Source organism: Macrobrachium rosenbergii, chromosome 39 (assembly GCF_040412425.1).
Source record: "Macrobrachium rosenbergii isolate ZJJX-2024 chromosome 39, ASM4041242v1, whole genome shotgun sequence".
NCBI classification, from domain to species: Eukaryota; Metazoa; Arthropoda; class Malacostraca; order Decapoda; family Palaemonidae; genus Macrobrachium; species Macrobrachium rosenbergii.
In genome coordinates this window covers 5,185,986-5,212,500 of record NC_089779.1, presented here as the reverse complement: position 1 = coordinate 5,212,500, position 26,515 = coordinate 5,185,986, and positions in this window count along the sequence as shown.

The following is a 26,515-nucleotide window of genomic DNA, read 5'->3' as shown; positions in this document are numbered from 1 at the left end:
CTGCAAAATCTATGTCCGTCCCTGTGGGTGACATGAGAATAATCAGTAGTAAATGTTAAAATCTCTGAATGTGCAGCCTCGGGCGGTATCCTTATAAATTAAACAGCCTCAAGAAAGGTATATAATGTCTGTCAACGTTAATGATCTACCTGACATATTACACGACCGGGAGTTGAGATGAATAACATTTATCAAGTACCCTTAATGGTATAAGGACCAACCAGAGTGCTTGTAAAGAACGTTTTCTGGTAAAAAAAATTAATATTGTGGAGATGCTTTTTTTTTTTTATTTCCTTTTATCATTATCTATTTGTTGTTTACTTGAATATACAGTATAACTGCACCCCTAAAGGCGAATGGTGTAAGAAAATAAGCATCTTAATGTTATCACGTTAGGAATTCTAGATGAGTTGAAAGTCAATATGAAATGATCAGTATTCATGTACAATACAGGTACTTGAGAATCAGTGTCCAACGGTAACTATTTCAAAATAGAAAAGAACAATCAAGCACTTGAATTCAAACCCTAAATCGTTGCCGCATTAATCCAGCTTTTTGGTAGGATCATTACTTAGGTCTTCATCACGTTAATCCACAATTATCAGATTAAAGTGCGTTACGGTCAGCAATTTCCCTGGGTGAGTACGAATTATGCAAAATATAGGAATTTAAGCATATCAATGTTGTTCTTTATTTAGTTATATGAATTCATGCAGTTGCACGTCCTCTTAGATACCAGCAGATGTACAGATATCCTTTCATAAAGGCATTTGACAAGAGCCTAACAATTCCTTCCTGTGAAATGAGTTCTATTTTTCTCCCTAGCCCTCTTCTGTTGTGTAATGTCTTCCAATCTTGCCACTTCTAGTGGTGCTCCCAAAGGTTCTGTTTTCGTCTTCATTAATATTTCTAGTTTCAAGTTCATATGCCAAATCATGTTCTACATCTCCCAGGCCAGGTTTCAACTCCCACACTTAAGTCTTTGATTATATTAAAAAAGTCATGTAACTTATCACTTCAGTCATCACTGAGTATCCAGGTTATTTCAAGCAAGGTTTAGGTCAGGATATCCCTTCTCAACGGAAGCCTAACAAACAGACACGGTACCTATCTGGAATACTGTTTTCATTCTCGACAAGACTGAATCGAAGGCAGTTCGCCAAGTTTCTCATTTATAAGGCTTGCACGCAATCTACTTTCTTAATAGATTTATTTTGTTATTGTTTACCCTCTAAAGGGACTGTATCACAATTTTTTTCCTATATCAGTATTCTAGTGTTCCTCATTTGTAGAGCTGGCATCAATCAGCTTTCTTTAACCAAAACTACGCCCTTTGTTAGCCGAGTCGGTTGAGCTTCAGACTGTCATTCGATGGGCCGGAGTTCAATTCCCGCGGGCGGCTGATGAAGAATTAGAGGAATTTATTTCTGGTGATAGAAATTCATTTCTCGCTATAATGTGGTTCGGATTCCACAAAAAGCTGTAGGTCCCGTTGCTAAGTAACCAACTGGTTCTTAGCCACGTAAAATAAGTCTAATCCTTCGGGCCAGCCCTAGGAGAGGTGTTGATCAGCTCAGTGGTCTGGTAAAACTAAGGTATACTTAACTTAATTTAACCAAAACTTAGAATTTCATCTTTGCTTCCGTTTTCCAAATTATTATCAAATGATACTTAACAAAAGTCTACTATATCCCCGTCCCCACCTTCTATCCCTTTCTCCCTTTTCCCATTAAGCATGATTGGCGGAAAGCACTACGAGGCTCGATCAGCCGACTCCTACATTATGAGAGAACAGATGTCTTACGAGCAGAAATACCGACGTAACATATGTCCACAGAGATAGACGTAAAATAAAACGGTCATAAGGATCTTCTCTTTCCTCTTTCCTTTTTCCTTCTTTCCCGCATCTATCTTCCCTTCCAATTTGCAGGGTATTTCATTCCCGTCTTCAAAAGTCGAGATGACTCGAGTAAGAAACGCCAGATAATAAATGTACTCATTTTTCAGAACTCTCCTTATTAACTCGGAGGAGTCTGTGTGTAAAACATATCTGATTCATTACCTTTTTTTTTGCCGTTGCCTTATTATCATCAATCTTGAGCTTAGGAGATATTAAAGTTTCTTAAAAACGTAAATGGTGGTCAATAAGGTATAAGTATACACATCTTTGTATATTTTTAAAGAAATTGTATTTCAGTTCGTCAGTCATATGAAGTTACACGGAAATTCTGTCGAAAGAGTTCTGCAATATCCATCAAAGATAAATGCAGTCCAAGCATGTTTGGTTGATAAGAGAGTTATGCATGTATTCAACGCTTGCACAGCTAGCCTTGAGTCAATGAATAAGCCAGGAACAGAAACTTGCAAGTCATATATATATATATATATATATATATATATATATATATATATATATATATATATATATATATATATATATATATATAATATTCTAGTCACCTTCAAGGTACTAACGGTTTCAACTTACACAAGAAAGCAATATGGGATCACAGAAATCAACAAAACATGTGAACAAGCTACCTAGCTATGTAAAAACACTGTTCAAAACAAAAATATACTTAGTGGAAATAAACAACTAATACAAATTACAGGACAAAATTATCTATTTGTAAAATATTTAGCATTTTGTTTTATTTGTTAATCATGAAGAACATAGCTTTTCAACACCTCGTCCATCTTCAAAAGAACATCGCTCAAGTTCATGTTGCTAAAAAACTAATGAGGCATCCTTCAACTAACAATCCGTCATGCATTGAAGAGCTCCTAAAAACTGTGTTAGCTGAATTCCAGTCTACAGGGTGTTCAATCTCTTACAAAAAGATGGCACTTGAGCTGTTAGCAACCCGTACATTATATTTATGCTACGTGATTCTCTTACTTAGTTCCTTACCAGATTGTCCAATATAGTTGTACATTTTTGCTACGTGATTCTCTTACTTGGTTCCTGACCAGATTGTCCAATATAAGATGAATTATAAGTTGAGCAATTAATTTTGCACACCACCTGTCCCCACCCCCGTTAGCATTATTTATTTTCACATGAGGACTTCCTGTATACTTCATCCATGGGACCATTGTGGAAATTCAAGATATATATATATATATATATATATATATATATATATATATATATATATATATATATATATTTATATATATATATATATATATATATATATATATATATATATATATATATATATATATATATATATATATATATATATAGTCAAGAGGTAAACCTCACACACGCCGCCTCATCTTCCAAGCGCAGAATGTAACGTAACTTGTTAATGAGAATAATTCACTCTCTCGAAGTCAGACTCATTCATTGCTTCCATCTTAAAGTTAGCTTTGAAGCAGGCCTTCAGCCAACACCTTTGCATATGTTTACTGGATTCGGCTCTATATATATATATATATATATATATATATATATATATATATATATATATATATATATATATATATATATATATATCAGGGTTGAAGGCGGTTGCTACAAACCACATGAAAAGCAGTGAGCATGGAAAGAAGGACAATTCCTTTGTTCATTATACTTCATTCATGTGTAAGAGATCACGGCAAAGAATGTAAATATAACACAGATTAAAAAGATTTTTAAGTAACTGGCAAGGCTCCAAAAAACCACCAGTTGTTGATACTTGAATCGCTCTTCATCAAACAGCTAGTACTCCGATTAAATAAATATTCAGACCACGTCTATTCCCCTGTAACTCTCGTGGTTCCGTTGGAAACAAACAGGCCCTTAGTGTCACTCAGTCTTTGCCCTCGAGTACTACTCAGTAAACTATATTCCTTTACATACTTTTTTGCTTTTAAACTTTTATTATGTACAATTTTTATAAGCCTGAGCCTATTTTAACTTTTGTTTTTAAATTTTATAGCTTACAGAATAGGACAAAGATGGCCTTGAAACGTCAGCCGAATAAAGCATAATAAAGGAAGGAATTGAATTGTCCTTCTTCCCATACTCGCTGCTCTATATCTATCTATCTATCTATCTATATATATATATATATATATATATATAAATTAATATATATATATTTATATATACATATATATACTAAATATATATAAACAACCAAAAGAAAAAATGTATATATATATGTATATATATATATATATATATATATATATATATATTCAGAGAGAGAGAGAGAAAGGGCGTGTGAAAATACCCGCTGAAAAGACTCGCTGTTGAGAGAGAGAGAGAGAAACCGCCTCTTGAAGATAGACCAATAGGTTCGCTTTACGTAGTGTTCTTACCCAGGACATTCTTTCTGTTTCTAAACAGTTGTAACATATATATATATATATATATATATATATATATATATATATATATATATATATATATATATATATATATATGTGTGTGTGTATATAAAACGCTTTCTCGTACACTAACACATAATTCGTATTCGTTTGGTTTTCATTACTGCATAGTATAATGAAGAATATAAAAAACATTACAAAACATATTTTTTTAATAATACCAGATGTTAAAGACATAACTTTCAGCTAATTGCATGAATTCAGAGCTTTTTTTTTTTCAACCATATTTCAAAGTTATATTTTTAAAAGGGAAAAAATATGTGAATAGCTGTTACAAAGGACACAATATTACCTTTTCTGAGACATATGCATATGAGTGAGTTTTATTTACCGTAAATTAATGGCATCAGTTATATAAATTTATTCCGATATTGCGATGCCAATGAAAATCGTTCACTTTACTCTCGTCTTTGGTAAAATTTACTTATGTATCGTAAAAATCGCCTCAGCAAAATGTTCGCCAGAATAAAAGGGTCTGCCTCAATTGATTGCTTTGTCTAGCAACTCTGGAAGAAATATATATCCTTTTTATTTTATGTTTTACCCTTTCCTGGAGTTACAGCCTACGGACATAGATTTGTGATTTATGGGTAGTTATACCACGAGCGAACAGTGGGTAGCCCCTTTCAGGGTCCTAAGAAAAGGTGGTGGAAATAAAAAAAAAAAAAAAAAAAAAAAAAAAAGAGAGAGGAGAGAGAGAGAGAGAGAGAGAGAGAGAGAGAGAATCAGCGAAACTAGCAAGTGGGAATAAGAGAGGCGCCGTTACATAAATCAATACTCGATGTATACTACCGCACCTAACAGGAATGTAAGTAACCTAGTTATTGAAAACACATTTATCAGCGATTCTACAACAAAAGTTTCACGCTGGAACGGCAACACAATGGCAAGTTGTGAAAATGATAACATCACCCTTACCAGGCATTATATAATACTGAATATAGCTGGTAAACAAATAAATAAGGCGGTAGAGTGAACAAAGGAACGGTAAGTTACTATAAAAATCTTACGGCTAGATGATTACCGCAAATGCATTTTCAATCTCATCTTTGTTCTTTCCGTTGCTTAACATAGGGCAATAAAGAAAATCAAGCAAATTAAGCGACACCTATCTTCTTGAGAAGGCTTCTTTCGTTTCCTCATAGCAACTGAGATATTTTGCTAATTTCATCATTTCTGCCTGACCTCCCGAAGCCAAAAGGAAAAAGTTATATATATATATATATGTATGTATATATATATATATATATATATATATATATATATATATATATATATATATATATATATATATATATATATATACACATATAAACAGACATGCATCCATACAACTTCTATCACATGAATAACGTGATGTAAAATATAACCACAGTTTATAACCATTTTAAAGCATACAAGGGTATCACACTCGTCATTACATTTGGATTAGCTCTTACTGGTGAGAGTCAGCGGTCTGGGATTAACTTAGGCGCTTGGATAAAGCAAGGCGAAGCAAAGGCATTAAACAGGATTACTGACATTCTTTAGTTTCTCATTTGAATCTCCTTTGACCATCAAATGCAGAATGAGGTCAAGAGCGTATAGACCTGATCTTGAATTAATATCTAATTTAATACAGATAATAAGAGATTTCTGAACGCTATATTCTTACATCTCATTATAATACTACGACGGCAGTAATCAATCTCATGAGATTTTTCACTTAGGTGCACAAAAAACAGCATTAAACTCTTGGCTGGATCTAAAAGAATATCTATGATGATTTATTCTGACATTTACTTCCTTGCTTGTCTGGCCGTCTGCAATTAATCATAATCCATACATGGGATTTATAAACATTGTTTCCACTCTGGTAGTGACAATTTCTTATAAGTTTTTTTTATAACATTATACGAAAAAATTATGATGGGAAAAAACTCCTTTACAGTGAATATTATCAACATTGATTTGGTTGATGAAACAAGGAAAACAAAAGGTGTTCTGGGGTAGTGCTTTCTTCATTTCATTTCTGTTACAGAATGCGTCCACAGCTACAGTGTAGTAAGTATCCAAAATATGAAATAGATAACATATCCCTACCGATTTATCTGATGCCCTGTGGGTCGTCATCCAGGAATTCAAGACTGACAATACATATTGCTCCCAGGAACATTGATGAGGATACATATTTTTTAATTTTAATATGCCCCGATAAATCATATACGTAAGTTAAATTGCCGCTTTCTGTATTCACTACATTGACAATGAAAATGCTCACTTCTGGATGACGCGTCTAGAAATGGCATGCAACCATCCTTTTCTACTTCTGCCGTAAATTTGATAAACGAGGCTTGTAGTTAAATTTTTCAAAGAGGTAATTCACATCGATGTCTTTAGGTTCAATAGCCAAAATAACTTCTACATACAGAAACCATAATAGTACAGGTACTTGAATAAACTCGGGAATAAAGCGGTTTTCAAAAAAACTCCTTGTATGAACTTGAGTGAAGTGGTTGACGTTTATGTTTTTTACAGATTATCCCGTCAAAAAAACTAACTTACACTCACATATATAATATAATGATTGATTACAAAATTTGATTGACTGTCTGTAATAAATCCAATCCTGTAAATTTTTATAAATAAAGAACAAACATTACAACTTTCTGATCGGGAGTCTGGAAACTATTTACTCTTTTCCACTAATTATCCATCACTGTCATATTTATACGGCTTCGTCAAAACGCATAAAGAAAGAACCATTGGAGCCAGTAAGCTCTGTCTCACAAAATACCCAATAAAATTGCTTTCGCCGTTCTCAGGATCTACATCAGGCACCATATTGATTAATTCAATAGACCTAACAAAAGAATTTAACAGCATCACAGTCAATTTCGACCCCTGGTTATTAACTCTTGGTGTTAGTTCCTTACCTACAAAAAGTGTCTGTTGAATCGACATCTAAAAATATCTCAAAAACGAAATAACCGGTTTGGATTTACCACGAACAGTCAGTCAAATATTCCTCATATCAACCGTGATAACTAAACTGTGTTTGTTTGCGTACACTCCAAATACATGTTTTGGTAAGAAGCATATAAGTTATTTTGGAAGGAAGAGTGAAACCGCTGCAGCAAAGTCTTCTGTGTGCGAAAAACTTTCTTGGGTCTCGTCAAGCGAAATCCTTTTTATACATCACCAAACCTCTTCAGTGGTTATTCAAAGGGACAAAACACTCGGAGAAATCCATTACAGAGCACGAGGCACTCGGCGTAAAACAACGGAAAATCTACGCAATTTATGGGAAGACAGATATCGAGGCAAGGATCTCATCAGGAAGCAGCGGCAGGAACCATAACTAATCATAAGAAAGGATTCTGTAGCCCTTTTTTGCTAGGAGATCCCACAACAAAGAAATCCACCTTCACGGGCAATAATTTAGAGGAGTCAATACCGGGTCAAAATCGGATATAAAGGCGTGAAGAAACAAGTACAAAAAAATGCGCCGAAGTCTCTTCGGTGCAATAGAGTTTTCTGTACATCGTATAATGCTGCATGAGCCGCGGCGCATGAAACTTTCAGCCGCGCACCTGTGGTGGCCTGTCGTAGACCGTTGCCAGACGCACGATCATGGCTAACTTTAACCTTGATAAAATAAAAACTACCTAGGCTAGCAGGCTGCAATTTGGTAAGTTTGATGACTGTATGGTGGATAAACAACATACCAATTTACAGCCCTCTCGCTTCAGTAGTTTTAAGATCTGAGGGCGGCCAGAAATAGTGCGGACGGACAGACAAGTAGCCATCTCAATAGTTTTCTTTTACAGAAAACGAAAAAGTGAAACATATTGAAAGAAGTAAAGTCACCAGCTCGTTTTTCAGAGTCGGTGGCACGATAACAGTTTCGAACTTCTAGAGTAAACGAGCGAAAAATCAGTGTTCTAATATTTTTGTCGTTTCCTTCAACCTCGTTTCTGCATATTAAAGGGAGGTAAACAGAACAAAATAATCACGACTGACACCTGATGGAAGGAAGGATACAAAGGCGGGTAAACTATAGTCTCCTTCGACTTTGTAGGAAGGGGACTAATAGTATCTCGGATGGGATATTCCTTTTCTTCCGCCGAAACTAATGACAAAAGAAGTAAATATAAGTTAATGAAGCGACGATTTTACTTTTCTTTTTTGTGTGCTTCTTGATTTAATCTTTTGTTTCTTTCCATACATATGCACTCATCTCCAGCCTCCCTTTTCAAATTTCTCACCCGAGTAGGTCTGAATCTTCCAACTATTCTAAAGTCCAGAACGCGTCAAAGAGACGTTGACGAACATACAAACAATGATATGATGATAAAAGATAAAAGAGTTTATATAGATAGATCAACAGCCCTTAAAAACATAATCACATTACAAAAAGAAATTAGCTTTTGACGGTAACTTTCATATTAAATAAATTTGAATAAACTAACTATAAAATTTTGTGATTGCCCATGACATCCTCCTTAACTCTTCAAACAATACGAGTGAGACTTTTATTATCACAAAATCGAAAAAGATTATCTTTATAGGAAACATACTGCCTTGGCAAAAAATATACGAGTATAATGCTGTATGAAACTCTCAGCCACGGCCAATGAAACTCTCATGCGCGGCCCATGAAACTTTCTGCCACGGCCCGGTGGTGGCTTCTGTTGTTGGCACCTATAGCGGTACCAGACGCAAGAGCATGGCTAAGTTTAACATTAAATAAAATCAAAACTACTGATGCTACAGGGCTGCAATTTGGTATGTTTGATGGTTGAAGAGTGGATGATCAACATACCAATTTGCAGCCCTCTAGTCTTAGTAGTTTTTAAGATCTGAGGGCGAACAGACAAAGAACCATCTCAATAGTTTTACAGAAAACTAAAATGCTGATTATATCTACCGATCAGCAACTGAAGAAACTCACTTTCCACGGAAATCTATCGGGTCTGATTCCTCGTCTAAGGTCGTCCTTACAGTCCGTAACGTGTTGTGATATTTCCTGTCAGATTAGTAATCAGCTTTACAATTTCAATCGCGAGGACACTTACTGAGAGGAAGAACAAGAACAATTTGGTGAAAAGTAAAAACAAAAAGAAGATAAGAATCGCGTGTATTCAAAGTATGTTGAGAGATGCACAAGAAAGGTCGATGTGATTATTATTCTAAAGCACAAAGTAACAGGGGAGAGAGAGAGAGAGAGAGAGAGAGAGAGAGAGAGAGAGAGAAGGGAGCTTTTCATTATACCCACAATCTGACTCTGTAACCTCTGAATCGTTCCTGATAAAACCATAAGCGTATTGGTATCAAGAATACTTGACACTACATGCAATGATATTTTGACTAGGTGTCAAACGCATGCCTTTCCGCTGTTTCCTGCAATTCAATCTCAAGTGTCGGCTGGTAAACCAATTCTGTAATTACAGACGAAATTACCAACCCACTAAACAGGTTTAATTACTAAGGCTCGGAAGGTGGTGGTAAAAATTTCAATTCTGTCCATTAATTTCAAACAACTGGGGTAAGCCGAGAACCTGACCAAAGCAACCAGTGCCATGATGTTTTGTGTTTACATTACATACATGCATATGTATGTATGTATGCATTTATGTTCACACATACACATTATATATATATATATATATATATATATATATATATATATATATATATATATATATATATATATATATATATATATATATATATATATATATATATATATATATATATATAGTTGCAAGAGATTGATTCCTAGGGAATCTGATCCTTATCAGGAACAGCCAAACGAGAGCTATAGTCAACATTTTTAATCCATAGGGACGTTTCGGCTTCAACAAATTAAGCCATTTTCAACCTAAATAGAGGCAAACACCAAAACATAAAATCATGTACAAGTAAAGTACAAATTAAAGGAAGTTCACACTCGAGAACGATATATTATATATATATACACACACACACACACACACACACACATATATATATATATATATATATATATATATATATATATATATATATATATTAATATATATAATATATATATATGCGTACATATAATTAATCCTTTTTTTCCGACATCGTTCACATCAAAAGGCCCTAATGCAGATTTTCGCGATAACGCCTTTTTAGTGCCAAATAAAAATATGCAGTACAAAATCCATGGCGCTTGATGACTCCGACATCACGCTATGACATGCAATATATTTACTGATTTCTATAAATCTGTTTGATGTGTGATGAAACCTGCTCAACCTTATCAGAAAAAAAGATGTATGAATTGGACGCAACAAGTGTTTTATTAATACGGAATTGAATATTAATATCAGTAAACTGAGTACGAAAAGATATCGCGATTGTAGATTGTTTTTTTATTTATTAATAAAAAGTAACCGATTGGTTGATGTAACTGGAAAATTTACACGAATCTAGTTAAACAGAAGGGAAATACTTCAAACTAAATATCTCAAGAATAAATAATGATAATAGTTGAAACTGAAAGAAAATATTTTGCGAAAAACTCGAGGGCAAGTGCCGAGAGCCTTACCCTGAGTGCCAACCCCTGTCCCCCCCGCCCCCACCCCAACACAAAAAAAATTGTTTTGGAAACGAAGATTCAAGAAAAATAGATATCCGAATATCGGATAGGATTGTCAGGTACCTTCTCTTGCAGCGAATTGAATTTTCGTTGATCATTTTCGAGGAACTGAAAGGAACCAGATGAATAAAGCGAAGTGGAAAACGAAGACTGTTTTTGCGACAACCCCAAACAACGTCGGCATGAGCTAAAAAGTTGTCCAGGAAATTTTTTATGGTCCCGAGAAAAGAACAGCCTGTATTGATCAAGCTGCATGAACAGGAATGAAAGGAAAACAGATAATAATCACGACAATTAGAGCAGCAGACTACGAAACATGGAGGTCTTAAAAATTAAGAATCTGAGGGAGAACGAATCAAGATGAGATAGAAATATTAAGAGACCGTATTATTACACGTCGAACAGGATTTGATTGCATGAATTAAAGCTGAACCTGTGGAGATTTTATCAATCCAAAATAAATCACACAGCGATGTAGTAAACTTGATTAATGTGATTTCTGTATATTTCGTGTGGTTGAAGGATGCTGTTAGATAGTCAAGGTTTGCACCTGTAAGAAAGGTATGATTTTCGACCTTTGCTCTAAAACTAGGATAGGTTAGACTACCGTAGGTAAATTTGGGCAAACCTTCATTGTTTTGTATAGAATAACGCATTCGTGAAGTCTACCCCGATATTCCTGATGGGACGCACTTAATTTATTACCAAAAATTATACCTGGAATGACGGATTTAATCCGGTTTTCTCAACCCATATTTATGAAATCCTTACATCTCACTGTAAAAAATATAATCTACGTTGAAGTAATCGTTTTATCTAATGCCCGAAAGAGAACTTGAAGGAAAAAACGCCCTAAACAGAAGATGGAGAACATTTTGGTAAAAAAGGAATACAGTGAAGAAAAGTACATAAAACAACGTGTATTTCAGAAGTATCTTTTAAAAACTTTAGATAGTTGACAACTACACTCTATCGCCAAGGATAGATGCAGGATCAAAACAGATCCCTTCCTCTAAAAAAATATAAATTTCTGAAGGTCTTTTTTCTTTCAAACTGTCTTTCCAAGAGGAGCAGCAGCGAAAGATGAGCGACCATTGATGCTGTGCTCAAGAAATAAACATACAAAGATAAACAGCGATAAATATAGATATTCACGAAAAAATAATAAAACATTACAATAAGTGAAGATTTCTTATTCCACAGTCTAAATATATATATATGAAAACATGAAATAAAATTGATTACTAAAAGGGTGCCAAACCTGGAAATAAAAATTTATCTTCAAATACTGACACTTTTTTTTCAATAAATTGAAGCATTATGGACATAATAGTGGCTGTCAATTTCCGTGATATGCTGGCATTAAAAATACATAATAAATACTATGATATGAACACACTTCGGCATCATAATGTCATCAGACTAGCACAAATTGACTAACAATTGTTTGCAATTGTTTATGAAAACGAGTACTTGACAAGTAATAACTACGTTGGAAAATGCTTTTATGTATGTGTGTATATATAAACATATATATAATAATGTATATATTATTATTATATCTTCCCAATAATCCCAGCCACCAAATGCTTAATTTAAAACTGGAAAATAACAGTGCATTTTGGGCACTGCCTGACAAGGAAGGGCAAAAGGAATATAGGCCCCTCCCTTACTCTGTTAATCGCACTCTGTATATCCCTTTCAACTTTCTCTTCTCGAACATGTGACGCTGTGGGAGACTTTGTTTTCAGACCCTAAGCCTGGCCGGAGGCAGGAATAGTGCCAGGGAGGCAGATTAAGAGAGGACAGCTGGCATGAACACCTGGACCTTGGTCATAAATGATGCCCGCGCATAGGTAAATGATACCGACCCCAGCTAACCTGTGGGTAATCTCCTGACCCCTGACCGAAGTCATATAGGGGCATGACCAAAGGAACAAGTGAGAGAGACATTGCTGGATGCGAGCGAGACAAATCTCCCCCTTCCATTCCTGCCTCCTTCAGAAAGCCATGCCCTACCACGTGGTCTTATCTTGTAGGGACCTTAGTCTTCTTACCAGTGAAGCCCTTAGCCCTTCCTCTGCCGCCATTACCCTTGCTGAAGCCGCCTCTTCTACTGTATATGGTAAAGTGATCTGTTGCAAAGGTTCTTCCAGTCAGTCACACTCTTTTAATTCTCGTACTAAACTTCCTATTTCCATTTCTAAGTGCCAGTATTTCGATATCAACCTTGCCTTGTTAGGGCAGTGTTACGTAAATGCCTGTATTTAAATAATTACATAAAATCATGTGTTCAAGGCTTCTTTGGCACCATCCATGCTCGCCTTGTCCTATGCATATTTTACTTCGTATTTACTGGCTTTTAATTCGTGAATCTCTCCGTTACAGAGGGTTTGTTAACCGTGGAAATCTCTCTTGACTGCGCCTTGTATCAGCATCGTCACACCAATGGATATACCTTCAGGTTTTCCCAGTTATAATTAACCTCTTAGGCCTTGCCTGCCTGATTAGGCCATTTCATCTTCTGATATTTCATATCATGTAAATACACGTAATTTTAAACTTACCCTCACGGGTTTATTTACAAATACCTTGTGAGTAGAGCCCTCAACTCGGATAAATTCCCCCTTTTTCCTTGTTTTTTTTTTTTTATTTTTTTTTTACGAAATCATTCATTTAGAGTCTATAACTGGCTCATGGTAAGCATTTCCCCAGGTTAAATCGTATATATACATACATACATACATACACACACACACACACACACACACACACACATATATATATATATATATATATATATATATATATATATATATATATATATATATATATATATATATATAAATATATATATACATATACATATACATCCATATGTTGCAGAGAGACTGTTAAAGAAAATATTATTGAGAGTATCACAAACAAAAACACGTGGTCTTACGAATATAAGTCAGAACATTCAAAAGAGACGAAATGAGCAGTGTTGAATCAAACACTAATTCAAAACAGAAATTTAACCAATTGTTCCGATGCAGGAGGTGGTGACAAGCAAACCTCAGCAGTCTAGAGCAAAAAGCCGAAAGTGAGAGGTTATGGTAAACACATTGCAAACTGCCTGTTGTGGGCTTGATGGCAAGAGAAAGAGAATGGTGGATAGAAAATGGCAAACAGATAATAGCGAGGAGAACAGTGAATGATGAAGCATATTAGAGTAGGTGAACTGTGACGTAGTCGACAAACATTAAGAACTATGACACAGTGGTGAAGGTGTGAGTAAGAGGCTGCATCTACCAACTTACTAATTTATTCAAGACAACAAGTAAACAGGTCAAGAGCTCTTGGAAGTGGAAACGTAGTGCCTGACACGAGGCGAATAAAATAGAGGTTAACATAAATTCAACTGTGTTTGTTTGAGAATGGAAAATGGTACATAATTCTATATACAAATTACTAACATAGTTCTGATAAATATAGCTGGAAAGCTGATATTGTATTGCTTCCAGTAGGAGTGATACATTTGACGTGACATGATCATGGACGATAGTATACATTGAAAAGAGTGTATGGTCGGCAGTGTTTCTTATACACGCGTGAGTTCGGGCGGCCAGGTAAGATGGACAATTGTTTGGGTCCATGTGGGACCCTGCAACATATTAATGACATTAAAGACATCAACGGTTTAACATTGTAAAAAAGGAATAGAGGAGTAGGAATGTAGAGTGTCACAGAGCGAGTCATGGGGCAAGGGGGCATGTTAGAGGTGTTTATAAGTGACCCATCTCTTGGTGTTGACGAGACTTGGAAATTTTCACAAATCTCTCTGAAGTATTTAGTTTTATTTTAAGTTTATTTAGTTTTGAACCCAGTTGGCTCCACTGAAGTAGCTTATCCTTAGATGGTGGAAATTTTATATACTCCAAGAGGGACAATATAGAGAAAACTACTACATTGCCGTGATTCACTTGAAGAATATACTGTATACTGTCATCCGAAATAAGAAAAGTTTGTTCCTAAAAGAGATTTGAGCCCACAAACGCTCTTGGCTCATGTTACCTTAGATCTATCTATCTATCTATCTATCTATCTATCTATCTATCTATCTATCTATCTATCTATCTATCTATATATATATATATATATATATATATATATATATATATACACATATATATACACATGTATGTATGTATGTATAGTCATGAAATCTGTCATGCACTAGGATGAAGCTCTCTTCTTGAAAAAAAAAGAATTATTCTCATTTGCAAGAACATTCGACTCTTTTAGGTTCAGCTAAAGTTATGGGACGATATAACAGCCTTAAAGGCCGCAATCTCCATCTCAGGATAAATACAACAATGCAAAAAAGAAACCTGGTCCATGCCTGAAAACTGCGTGTAAATCACCGGCCAAAAGCAAAAACCTTTTTAGCGATCTGAATACGTAATATGTTGCAGAGTTCCTGAAGCAACGAAAGACTAGCTGTACTATTTTTCAGCTTACAGAGAGAGAGAGAGAGAGAGAGAGAGAGAGAGAGAGAGAGAGAGAACACTGGAGGAGATATTTAATGCATATAATTATGGTTTCACTCTCCGGCAAGAATCCATTTCTGCATTAAGTACAAGTGAAAACACTGAATATTTTCGAAAACGAGGTAGAGCACCAGTCAACCAAATAATTATTACTGTTTAATAAGCGGCATCTTACTTCATTTTACAAACAAGAAAAATATTCCACTGGCCTGAAAGGCCAGCGAAAAATTCCAGGGTTTAAAAGACGGCGCTTCATCAGAGTGGAATAACCTCATAAAAACCCAGGCTTCCTGTTACGTTAGTTACCCGAGGATATTACGTGGTGATGCAAGTTAACTGGTTTTGGTCCCAGTGGGTGTTGTGTTTCTAGAATCTCAGAGGATAATCGAATCGTGTGTCTGATTTCTTCATTACTCTCCTGTCGTCTATAAAGGAAGCATAAAAATAGTTGTCGTAAGATGGGAAACGTTATGACGTATTGGTATTTAAATATAACTGACAGTTACAACATTATTACACCACTATTAACTATATCTTACGACCTACTGATAACAAGAAAATATTTATTACTAACAAAAATTTTAAATTGGACTTGTTTAATTAATCCGTTGTTACATTTCCAGAGGTGTCGATATAGAATTAATTGCAACCAGCTTAATAATAATATCAGGCAGCAACAAACATTTGCAAGTGGACTGGATGCATACTTGTTATACTCACTATTCACACACTTCAGGTTTTAATTCGCAAATGAAATAAAATTGCACTGTGAGAATGATTTCCTGCTATGCGAAATAAATACGATGTTAAAAACATAACACAAGGTAAAATTTATGACTTACTTTGTGCATGCCATTCGGAATCTATCATTTAAAGAGGCATTGATTCTAACTGTGGTGATAACCTACCATCAATAATATTAAAAGGCTAATCTATGTTACACCAAATAAAAGAAAATTCTTTGGCCAGTCAAAGCATCTACAAACAGAACACATAAATAGGCATTGATGTGATGTTCTCCCCTTAGGTAGGAAATTAGAATCTCTTTGGAAGAGAGTTTATTTCTATCCCATTATAAGCAGTGCAACATAATCTACCAGTATCTCTTAACTGATAATACAATTAGAGCAATCTTATAAAGTCAGACTGATACGAGTGCTGGATATGGTCCTTCTCATTCAGTACCGTCGGTGAAATTTGTTCATGGATTTAAGGATTTAATACTTTATAAAATATTGAAGTTGTACATCTCCGATGATGAAACATCTTTAAACGTCGACTTTCCAACTACTGAAATGGTATTATGGCATCCATCCCTTTTATATTTAAAAGTCAAATGTGCTATTCCCCCCTTTAAAAACTAACTCACGCCTGCAATAATAGCAATTATATTAACTTTAGAGATAGAACAGACTTTGTCTTACTCTCATTAAAACAACGCAAATCAAAATCAGAAGTAAAACGAGATGGAAATAAATATATGCTAAAACAGAACTAATTTTAAAGTTATAAATATTTCCTAATGAATTTTCGCATTTGCATTTCCATTAGAGGCAGTGAGCCAAAGATATATCGCGTGGAATTTTCTTGTAGTGTTCAGTTGCTAGAGAAATGTCAAATAAATATATTCCAGCTTACACTGCCTTGATCGTCTCTTGTTATATTGTACTTTTTTCTTCATAATCGTGTATGTGTATGTGTCGGTCATTTAATAATAAACCAAGATGAAAAAGCACAATGAATCAAGAGTTTTTTTATTGTCTATGAAGAAGACTTTTTTCATCAAATGAAGGTTTCATCCGCTTCTTGTTTCATACGTAAGTTTAGCTCTCAAGCATTATTCTTGACCAATATTTTATGTAAGTCAGTGGACGAACGGTCAGATGATTTAGCATCATTTTATCGGTATATGAGTCTACAATACATATGACAATTGTGAAAGTCTCGAGAATATTATCCAGAAGCAAGTGAAAATCCTACTTATGCCGTACCAAGAGATAATAAAAATATCTTTCTTAGCGATTACGGTTAAATGCAAAAGATTTCGACCTGACACTTAAACATGCACTTTTAACATGTCAGTAGTGATAGAATACCTAGAACAGAATGGGAAAATGGCACAACAACATTTTTTCCGTTTTCATTGAGATTCAGAAAGCCGTACACGGCGAACGTCATGATTTTGCTTAGAATCCGTGAACCGGATGATCTGGCTAATTAATGTGCTCTGTAAAAGAACATGTACGCGTAAGAGAATCATAATACCTATGTATATATACACATACATTTATATGCATGATAATACATGTAGCTACACGTATATGCAGAAGAAGAGAGAGAGAGAGAGAGAGAGAGAGAGAGAGAGAGAGAGAGAGAGAGAGAGAGAGAGAGAGAGGGTTCATATCCTTTTGGCCAATCATTATTCACGCCAACCCTTACGTAATTGTGAGGCCGCATGACAGAATTGTCGGTTATATTCCACAAAACAATATATGTGAGAGAGAGAGAGAGAGAGAGAGAGAGAGAGAGAGAGAGAGAGAGAGAGAGGGGGGGGGGGCAATGATATTTACGATACCAAAATCCAATTCTGAGCAATGTCTGTATCATGAAAAAAGGAGGGGAGAGAGAGAGAGAGAGAGAGAGAGAGAGAGAGAGAGAGAGAGAGGGGGCAATGTTATCTACGATACCCAAATCCAATTCTGAGTAATGTCTGTATCATGAAAAAGGAGAGAGAGAGAGAGAGAGAGAGAGAGAGAGAGAGAGAGAGAGACAGTGTTCTCTACGATACCAATATCCGATTCTGAGCAAGGTCTGTATCCTGGAAAAAAAAAGGACAGACCTCACTGCCTCGCTCCACGTGTCGCCACTGACAAAGAAGGCGATCTCATCCGGTAAAAGGAAATGAATATAATCTAGAAGCTTGCGCGGAACCATTTCTCTGTCCGGGCTCTGACATATGATGCTCAGTAAAGCAGTCGAAGGACGGAAACACTCTTTATTAACACCGTGTGTGCCATAACTAATCCCGAAGTGCATCTGAGGAGGTCCCTCGGAGGGTATAACTGTCTAACAAACATTCATTTATACCGACATGAACAAAGGGCATATCTGTCTATCTATCTTTCTATGAATATATATATATATATATATATATATATATATATATATATATATATATATATATATATATATATATATATATATATATATATATGTGTGTGTGTGTGTGTGTGTGTGTGTGTGTGCGTGTGTATAGGAGCTACAGTAGTGTTCACTTTTACCAGATTGCACATGTGACTGTAAGGACCATAATGCCCTCTTGACTTCTCGAATCCTTCACACATTTTGGATACACTTCTCACGACAAAGCCTCTAATCCAAAAACAAGAATATGAAGAAAGTCCCATGAAGAAAGTCCCACTTCCGCAGCAGGATTCAAATCCGCATCCGGAGTATCACAACGAGGTCATGTTACCGACCTGACCATGAGAAGGTTAACAGCAGTCTTAAGCCGCTTATACATATCTAGATATTTACTTTATGTAAAACATAAATTTATACAAAAAAGTTATTTTTATTACAAGTACAAAATGCGCTGAAGTTTCTTCAGCGCAATCGAGTTTTCTGTACAGCCGCTACAGAGTATATTCAAGGCCACCGAAAACAGATCTATCTTTCGGTGGTCTCGGTATAATGTTGTATGAGCCGCGATCCATGTAACTTTAACCACGGCCCGGTGGTGACCTATACTATATCGTTGCCAGACGCACGATCATGGCTAACTTTAACCTTAAATAAAATAAAAAAAAAACTACTGAGGCTACACGGCTGCAATTTGGTAGGTTTGTTGATTGGAGGATGGATGATCAACATACCAATTTGCAACCCTCTAGCCCCAGAAGTCTTTAAGATCTGAGGGCGGAGAGAAAAAATGCGGGCAGAAACAAGTGCGGACAGAATAAAGTGCAGGCGGACAGACAAAGCCAGCACAATAGTTTTGTGTCTTAAGATTAAGTCTCGGATATCACGAATGTCATTACTCTTACATTCGGTTAAAAAATGTTGGCAGTTGTTAAAATGATCTTGTCTTTTGCCCTTTTTACTTGCAAATGTAGCAATTAGGATGAAGATACCACCTTCTTGTCCAATAACTTCTAAAAATGAGTGAAAATGAACCTTATTAAAAAGTGACAGCTGACATGTACAGTCTAAAAGAATGAGGCCAGAGAGATAATGGAGAAAATCATGATAGGAATTAAATATTCGTCAAAGGAGTATTGAAAAAAATAGGCAAATAAAACTGAAAAAAGGCATTCAAAAAGACCATGGAAAACTGTTTTCAATTGCGACGGAAAGGTAAAATTAAAATACCCACGTATACAAGAGTATTAAATACTGGAGATTCATTTTACATGAATACTTGACAAATGCCTTGGCGAATAAAGACTGAAAATGACGCTTAACGGAGCTGACATGAAATAAAATCGATGTTGCAAGATTTCGTTGGGCGAGAGCCTCACGTTCCAGTATGTTTGGACAGGGAATTTTCTCGTTAATGCACCGTGCTTTGGTAGCGCATCATGTATTGTCGACTTTCTCTTAATGACTTAATGGGGTCCGTTGCTCTTCCTCGCATCGCGTGTCAGCTTGGAAATGGAACAGAGTTCCTGCAGCAACAGGTCAATAACCTATTTGCTGTTAGGTTAGGTGGCCTTGTGACATCACGGACTATCGCTTGTAAAATCAGGCCATGACCAGCAAGCGAGTTAGGGTTTATTAAATCTCAGGTTTAACACCGTTGAGTTAAGAATGTGCTTTTGAGGAAGATTTAAATTTGCTGGAGTGAGTAAGAACGTTGACGTACAGACATCCTTCGCAGGTTCCACAGTTCCAGGTTTTGTTTTATGAACTTTTAAGCCACAGACCGACAGAAACTCGAATATACATATTCATAATGGCGCTATAACAAACTTTCAATAATCATCGGATTTATTAAAACGATTAACTATGGAATCGGTTTTTAATGCAAACTGTTTAAGAAAACGAATAGCTTTTCGATATTATTATCCGTTATATCATCAAGAGGAAAGTATAACGACAAAATGAAAAAGCTTAGTGAAGCAGTTCAGACATCGTTAGGGCCAGTAACCAATCATCAAACCATGGCTAGTCATTTGTCCTGAATATTAAAATAACCATCGGCATTTCATTTAACGTATTCCTAGGATCTAAATCTGATATAGTATCATAAATATTAAACGCTTGAGAAGCTTATTAATGCGATCCCAAACGACTCTTGATTACAGCCAAACCATTTTTCCAATGGTGGCATCAGGAGTATACTGTTTGACAGATGTGTCCATCTCAATGGTACACAGGCCAGAAGTTCCTGTATACTCACAGACTTGACAATATCTGGAACATCTGTGAATATGAGGTCTAACCTATTACCAGGAATACGCGTGGTTCCTATTTTAGCTGGACAAAATCGGAGGATACGCAGAACTCAAGAGCAGGCCGGCCATGTTGATCTGTGGAATCTGAATTTATCCACTCACTGTGCTTAGCATTACAGTCTCCACAAATAACGAATGAGGCTTTTGAATCCTGCGATTGAGCCATACTAATCCTCTAAAAGAGACAGTCGTACTGTATATAAAAATGTCATTATCTGGATTGCAGGAAACGGCAAATATGTAAACATTGTAGAACTTACTGAAAATCTTAAAACACAGAACATGACAACTACACTCCAAGTTTTTCTGATGTTAAACAGGCTGTCCATGTGGGACTTTACGACGATAAATAAAGTCAGGGCCATCAAGTCCTGGCATTGAAAACTCAACCTTTGACTTGTTATTACTTACACGTGTCCCAGACAAAAATTTCAAATCGTAGTTACGAGCACAACTCTGGAAATCAAGAAAATTTGACCTTAAGCCTCGAATTTTTTTAGTAAAGTGTTCTGGAATTTTCTTATAGTAAGAATAGCAGGTCCACCGTTCAGCACAATGTCCCCCAGAAGAATTAAAATGAACAACATAAAATCACAAGCTAATATATAGACTAATTGCAACAGCAATAGCAAAAATCAACAATACAGCAAACAATAAAATCCACAACAACAGTATTTAAGTTAATTACAAAAGTTTCATTGAAAGGATGAATAAAGGTGATCATATGTCATTACAAAAAGCGCCAGCAGCAATGGGTCGACCAGCTGGAGCCAGGACACCTTGTAAACGAAAAACCCGCCAGGTTTGCCACAGCTACCCGGGGAGAGCAGTCAGGATGGATTAGAAAATATAAAAAGCTTAGAAGGAATAGATCAGGTAAAGAAAAAAGCGCTTTCCTAATAATCCACCAAACAACTTTTGCTTTTTCACCATAAAAAAAAAAAACAGAAAACCCTCAAACAACGGAACTCGAACCCAAGACCATGGCACAGTTCAAGGTTGGAGAACAAGGTTTGTATTCAGAGTAACCTCCTCTCAGAAGGGCTACCTACCGAGGCTAAGGGGTCCCTTCCACCAGCTGGTTTGATTTCGGAGTGTACTTCTCCTAGAGGAATTGCTTGCCTGGGTTAAAGACTTTTCTACCCTAACTCCTCTAGGCAGGGATGTTATTCCCTGAAGTGAATGTTGCTAAGGAAAAGTCTCATTAACACACTACCTGTATGTATATATATATATATATATATATATATATATATATATATAATATATATATATATATATATATATATATATATATATATATATATATATATATATATATATATTCACGAGCCTACCCTGGGGTTGTTTTATCTGGCCTTAAACACACTCTAAACTCACCTGACTGCTCAGTTTCACTCATGAAAAAAGTAAGTTAACAGTAAATTAAAATGGTTTCCAAAAGAAATGCAAGACTTCACAAATTAGATTCTATTACAAGGATCAGGATATTGCAAGAGAGCTCCTCACTAGCTCCTTGGCACTGAAATTACGTTACTCACAAGACAAAGTGCCAATCTCAAAGATTTAATGATCTATGGTAAAAAATCTTAATGATGGAATTAATTATCTCTACAGTAGAACTCACTGTGGGGAAACCTCTAAAACAAAGAAAATATACAGAATTCTGCCATGTCTTCAGGACTGAATCTTGAATTGATCTACCACGTCGGTAATTCAGGAATTGGTACCGTTGGCTAACAGATGGATAAAAAGCATCAACATCTATTCTTTCCGGTAGGATGCGCTGTCTTGATAATGTAGGCCAGACCTTTGCAATAAGGCAAGGGACTTGGTGGGACTATGTGCACAACAAAAAGTACTACTGTAGGTCAGAGAGCTGGGGAGGGCGGTCGGAGACCGACCTAGCAAGGACTCTACTCTGATGCTGGCTGGTAACGAATTCCTCTCTCCCCTGGTCCAGCCTCTAAGTCTTTGTGTCGTATATGGAGTTTGTCCTTTACTTGCCGGCTTCCATGTTTTTGGCTGCAACACAGGAGCGGTGCTGGAACAGGGAGAAGACGAAAGCCCAGGGGAAATCAAGGTCTGACAAAGGCGAGATTTAAGGCTTAGAGAGGAAGGGGTAGAGTTTTGTCGTGGAGGAACCGAGAATGTTAGTGAGTGCTTCTCGGTTCTGGGTGGTCGCTGGGTTGACTCACCGTCTGTACTTTTACATGCTTACTTGATCTTGTTAAATTTGAAAAGTGAGTGAAGCTTTACGTTCTCTTGCAGACTGCAATTGCACATTACACTATAATATATATATATATATATATATATATATATATATATATATATATATGTGTGTGTGTGTGTGTGTGTGTGTGTGTGTGTGTGTGTGTGTGTGTGTGGTGTGGTGTGTGTATGTATGTATATATATATGCATACAGAACGTCTGTGTTTAAGATTTAAGAAAGATTTTGCTTCTTATTTTTTGCCAGAAAGAAAATTTTAAGCACTCTTAAAAGGCAAGACGTCCTTGTCTACCCTACACACACATTCACTCACCCACCCACCCACACACACACACACACACACACACACACACACAATTAGGAATGGGAAGCTCATGTTTCCATGGGACCTCATTGTTAGCGATCTCGGGCAAATGGAGAAAGGAGGCAGGCTTCGTTTTCCCATATATAAGGACAATCAAACCATTCAACTGGAATCCGATTACGGCTCCTACAACCAATCGCCTTCTGAACACAATGGGCCTCATTGCTATCCAGGATTTGAATTATGCCAATGGACTACTTACTGCTGGTTGTTTCTCTGATTACATCTCGGATAAGAATATTTTCTTTGGTCTGTACTGCGTAAAGGTACAGTCGTAAGCAAGAAAATAATAGTTGCTAACGACGTAACAGCAAAAATGGAAGGAAGTTTGAATACAACTATGGACAAACCTGACAATACAAAAAGGTATAATTGTAAAAATAATGATAATTAAATATTCTCCTACTACAAAATTACATGAAGTCAAAAACTGTATATAAGGATGCCATGGTAATAAATGTTAATTGATTATGATAAAATTCTTGAATCAAGTAACGTAAGTTAAATGTAAAAATATAAATCTTTAATTCAATCGAATTAGCCTGCATAGTGATTGAATAATCTGACTATTGGTCATGAAAGGACAGTATACTTGCAATCATCAGTGACTGTGAATAACAAATTATTAAACGTGAAATAATGAATATAAGTTTCAATACGACGTCTATACATTTCCTGATTTAACTAATCCAAACACAGCTTCGTTTCGGTAATATAAAGCATATACACCTGAAGATGTTAAAACCTCAAGCAAAATATGTATTACTTAATCAAACAATATCCCAGCGATATAAATTCATTAATACTGTATTAGAACCCCAATAAATGAATCGGAACGTCTAGTGATAATTCCAATAACTGCAGCTGACGACACTCTTTACTAGAGTATGATTAAATGCTGGTCATTAAAAAGCTTAAAAGGGAAAAGTCTGGACGGGATAGGAAAGTAATTTCTTATACATTAAAACATGCAAAATATAATAAATCACTGATATAAAGCTTATAATACACATACACACATGTGAAAATATACTACTATGTTCCTGACTTTATATACTATATATATATATATATATATATATATATATATATATATATATATATATATATATGTGTGTGTGTGTGTGTGTGTGTGTGTGCGTGTGTGTGTATGTGTGTGTGCATTCTTAAAAAGAAAAGAAAAATGTTGCCTCGGCTGAGCGGAACCGGTGACACTCGCTGATCGGCTTAAGAGTTTTATTGTCATTATCCCAACCTTGTCTCGACTTCCGAACTTTCTCTTCTCTACTCTTGGCTTCTAACATAATCCCCTCAAGATGAAACTGCCACTGCTGGCCTATGTCTCTTCGCTAATCCACGGGAAATGCAAGGAAGCTCAATTTCCACCAAAATGAGGCGTGAACAACTACGAAGTTGTCGTCGGTTAGCAGCTGTGATTAGAGTATGCCTGATAATTAGTCTCCATACCCCTATTTATCCTTACCACTGAAGCCAAGGTAACAACAACAAAATGAAAGGAAGCCTCGCCTGCAGCCTGTTCTAGGGACTATATTTGATGTCTGAACCTAAATGAAACACCAGATTCTGCCATAGGCCTGCCTGCCTGCCTGAAATTTGAAATTCAACCACTGAAATTCCTGTTCACCTCAGGCCATCCTTCTTGTATACTTCCCTAGGCTTAGACAGAGAAAACTTACTAAACTGAGACATTAGCTGGCCACAGAACTCTACAAGCAGCAGATGCCCTAGGACGACAGAGTCACAGCCACTTGAGTTAAGGGTGAGCAATCAGGCTTCCAGGGTGACACGCTGAGATATCCCATGAGTGACCCACTGGATGCAGTGCCACGAGAATCATCAGAATCATAAGAAGTTGAAAGTTAATTATTCGAATTGACACAGCCAGGGGAAAGGCGAAATAAAGGGGGAATAAAAAAAGAGTGAGCTACTCTTCATAAAGAGAGGAGTTACCAAGCAATGCATAGTTTTAACATGATAGGAAGTAATTCTGTTAAGGTACTGTTATTGGATTTCCTATTAGTGCTTTACAAAATCCATTATTGTTAAAAGAACCTTTGAAATGTCTTAATTAACCCCCATCTATGGCGTAAATATAATGGCTTAGTTGACAAAAATAGAAAATATGAAGAGTATTATTCCTGTGATTGCAATCACTGGACATCGCAGCGCAACTAAGGGCTAACCGTTTGTCTAGTTATTCCCTTTTTATTTTTACTCCAGACATAGGACCCATCATAAAATTGCAACAAAGGTATGGTTACAACTTAAACTTTAAGCTAAGGGACATAAACCATGCAAAAAAGCACAGGACAAGGCAACTGGCCCTTCAGGCCAAGCTCAGGCCTATAACGCTCACAACTGAGGCACCTTATGTATGTAGAGTTTTTCCGTCGTGCGTGGTATGGCTGCATAGACGCTGTGTGATTTTTCTATATTTTTTCATGGTCCACAGAATATGGGAAAAACTGGGTCTCATACGGTGGATATTACTGCGAACTGTCTCGAACAGCAAAATGATGATGGTTAATAAAGCTCAAATCTTTAAGGAATAAAAATGTTCCGTTGAGTTATGTATCTAGCAACACATAAAATGTGAATAAATAACATAGAAAAGTTATAAGCAACACTTGAACAACTCAGTATCATATTATTTCTATGACTTGGGGAAGCAGCAGTCAATAGCGACAAACTAAAAAGGAAAATAATCTGCTCAGAAGCGGTGTTTCTTATAGGATTCATAAAACGAGGATTACACCGAAAAAGACACGAATTAGCTAAAGACAGTTGTAGCTAAAATGGCCTTTGTTTCACTCTGCCTCAAGCTGGCTAGAATTCCCAGATCCTCGTGAAAAGTAAAGAAGAGTAAAACGGAGAACAACGTATCATTCATCTTCACTTTCGGAGATGTATGAAAAAAG